Here is a 3,831-nt window from a genome sequence, read left to right on the forward strand (position 1 = left end):
AACCTAAAGTAGCTAAAAATAATAGTTTCTGTGAACTAAAACTCTTAAGGCTCCCCCCAGCAGCTGACTGACCAAGGGGATCCCCTAAAAATGAGTTGCTAACCATAAGAAAGGAGATCAGACATGTCTCATCAGTTCCCTAGCCTTCTTAGAGGTGGCCTTTGTGATTCATTAACAGGCCTAAGGCTGTGCAAGACATATCTGCAGGTGTTCAATATACACAACAAATCACTTGAGTCTGGGCAAATGTACTGTAGTTTTGTCTTTGATTAACAGACCCTTATCTTAACTTAGCATTCCTTTTCACTGACTCCTGGTCTATTAGACAAAGTCTCTTTCAGCCAATTGACGGCTAAAGAATCTTTAAACCCACCTGTTAAGTCTTCCTTTACCCTTTGAGATGTCCCACATTTGGGGGCCAAACCAATGTATGCCTTCCACAGATTGATTTATAACTTTACTTGTAATGCCTGTCTCCCTGAAATGTCTAACACCAAACTGTAACCCCACCCCACCGGGAATCCACTTGCTCAAAGCTTCTTGGGTGTGGCTCCAGGTCTTGGTCCTCAAATTTGGCTCAGAGTAAACCTCTTTAAATTATTTTACAGACTATGGCTTTGAGAGACAGAGTCTCACTTTGTCACTGTTAGTGGAATGATGTGGAGTCATAGCTCACAGCAAACCAAACTCTTGAGTTCAAGCAATTTTCTTGACTCAGCCTCCTGAGTAGCTGGTACTACAGGTACCCACGACAATGCCCACTAGTTTTAGCGGCCGACTCTCGCTCTTGCTCAGGCTGGTCTCCGAACTCCTGGGCCAGGCAATCCACCTGCCTCAGCCTCCCAGAGTGCTAGGCCTCCTAGAGTGCTAGGATTACAGGCATGAGTAACCCAAAATGTTTAAACAACATAAAGGTAATTTGGCAGTGCCTGTGGCTCAAGGAGTAAGGGTGCCAGCCCCATATGCCGGAGGTGGTGGGTTCAAACCCAGCCCTGACCCTAAAAAATAAAGGTAATTTTCATTTTGACAAAATATCTAAGAGGGCTCGGCGCCTATAGCTCAACCGGCTAAGGCGCCAGCCACGCACACCTAAGGTGGCGGGTTTGAATCCCCAGCCCGGACCCGCCAAACAACAATGACGGCTGCAACCAAAAAATAGCCGGGCGTTGTGGCGGGCGCCTGTGGTCCCAGCTACTTGGGAGGCAGAGGCAGGAGACTCGCTTGAGCCCAGGAGTTGGAGGTTGCTGTGAGCTGTAATGCCACGGCACTCTGCCCAGGGGGACAGCTTGAGGCTCTGTCTCAAAAAAAAAAAAAATCTAAGAGAATCATCAAAGAAAACACCATACGATCAAAGTAACCTTTACCAATATCACAACACCTATTATCTACATGAGACTACTTCCTTAAAGTCTCCTGAGACAAACATCCTGACAATCCTGGTGAAACCCTAACTAGATAATCACGAGGTTGGGCGTGTGGAAAAGAATGTGTGCCAAGCAGACTAAGTCAGCTGTTCTGTTTCGTTTTAGCTTCTCGGACTCCATCTTACAGGTCACTTTCCTGGCTTCAAGAATAATACCCGTCTCTACGAAAAATAAAAGAGAAAAAAAACTAGCCTGGTGTGGTGACAGGCACTTGTGGTCCCAGCTACTTGGGAGGCTGAGGCAGGAGGAGTGCTCAAACCCAGGAGTTTGAGGTTGTTGTGATGCCCCCGCACTCTACCCACAGAGTGAAACTGTCTCAAAAACAAAATAAAAGGAAAGAATAGGAAGTAAGATCAGTGATTGCCAGGAACTAGGAATGAGAGGAGGGAACTGTCTATAAAAAGACATACGGGAACTTTTTGGTTTGTTGAAAATACCTTGCATCTTCATTGTGGTGATGGTTAGTTACTCGACTGTGTATGTTTGTCAAAATGTATAGAACTGTACACCGAAAAGGCATAACTTTTTATAAATCATACCTCAATTATAAATGTGACATTTAAAAAGATATTGAGAGGGCAGCGCCTGTGGCTCCATGAGTAGGGCACTGGCCCCATATATCAAGGGTGGCGGGTTCGAACCCAGCCCCAGCAAACTGCAAGAAAAAATAGCCGGGCATTGTGGTGGGCGCTTGTAGTCCCAGCTACTCAGGAGGCTGAGGCAAGAGAATCGCCTAAGCTCAGGAATTGGAGGTAGCTGTGAGCTGTGTGACGCCACGACACTCTAATGAGGGGGATCAAGTAAGATTCTGTCTCTACAAAAAAGAAATATATATATATATATATATATACATGTGATATTGAATATATTGTATATATGAAAGAAACGATTCCAACTCAAACGGTTGGGACTGCTTTCATGAAGAGGTAGTATTTGAGATAGGCCTTGAAAAAGAATAAAATTTTGATCCTTGGGCAAAATGGGGGAGAGGGAGCCATTTATTCCAGGATGACAAGAGAACACAAGCAAAACCATGGAAGGGTAAAAGTGCAAGCATTTAAAAAATAGTGATGACAGGTTCCATCAGAAATGAAAGAAGTGTAGGTTTTTTGTTTTGTTTTGTTTTGTTTTTTGAGACAATCTCACTTTGTCATTCCCCGTAGAGTGCCATGGTGTCATAGCTTACAGCAAACTCCTGGGCTCAAGCAATTCTCTTGCCTCAGCCTTCCAAGTAGCTGGGATTACAGGTGCCAGAAGAAGTGTAGGTGAAAGTGAGGTACAGAGAGCCCTGAGTGCCCATTTAGACTGTGTTTGACAGGCAGTGGAGAGCCAGAAAGGGAATGAGAAGGAAGCACTGAGAGGGGATCAGTCGAATGCTTAGAAGGGCACTTAGAAGCTAACAGCGTGGAGACTGGAGGAAGGGAGATTAGTTCAAAGGTAATTAGACTCCTTTAGGCAAGAGATGACGTGTCCTAATCTAGGGCAATTCCATCTAGAAAGGAAGGACAGATGATTCCAAAGAGGAGAAGCTACAATCTGAAGGCGTGAAGAAAAGGGAGGCGTTAAAGATAACTTAGGGAGATCCAGCTTACCTGCCAGCAAGGGAAGGTGAGAGAACAGGGCAGGAGGCACGTGGAGTGGGTGGAGAAGGAGGAAGACACCTTGTGCCAGGTTGGAAGTCAGACTTAGAACTGCCTTGGTGGGCGGCGCCTGTGGCTCAAGGAGTAGGGTGCCGGCCGCATATGCTGGAGGTGGTGGGTTCCAACCTAGCCCCAGCCAAAAATTGCAAAAAAAAAGAACTGCCTTGGTGTGCCAGTACTAGGACTACCAGAAATTATTCCCCTTCTGAAATGGCACAAAAGACAGTACTGTCAAAGGTAAATGAAGCCAGGAACTAGTTAAAAGCGGGAAGAACAGACCTTACACAGACCTTCCTGTGTAATAATTGTTCCAAGAGGGAAGAGGGCCCAGTGTGAGCTGAGCTGAACTTAACTCTGCGGAAGCCAAAGGAAGGGGACCTTTTGAAGGCTGCGGAGGTGCAAGGGGAAAGGCGTTGGGAGAATGCTAAGAGGGGGTTGGTTCATGTGACTAGGCCACCTGGGTTTGTTCATTGGTACTTACTCAGAGACGAAGCAAATGTTTTGTTTTGGTTTGGTTTTGGTGGTATGGCAGTAGACATTGTGTCTTTATGACAAGCAGCAGTGCTTCAATTTACAGCAAGGTGCCCACAGGACTAGGAGTTATCCCCTGGAAGCTTTGCTCTCAAGTCCTCGAAGAAACATTCTATGTGGTAGATTTACATCTCAAAGGTGAGAGGGCCAGATTAACTTCATTTTGCTGTTTACTACACAAGCCCCACTCCTAGCTGTTTACTACACAAGCCCCACTCCTAGCTGTTTACTACACA

This window comes from Otolemur garnettii, unplaced genomic scaffold (genome assembly GCF_000181295.1).
Source record: "Otolemur garnettii isolate 467f Iridium unplaced genomic scaffold, OtoGar3 scaffold00024, whole genome shotgun sequence".
Taxonomy (NCBI): Eukaryota; Metazoa; Chordata; class Mammalia; order Primates; family Galagidae; genus Otolemur; species Otolemur garnettii.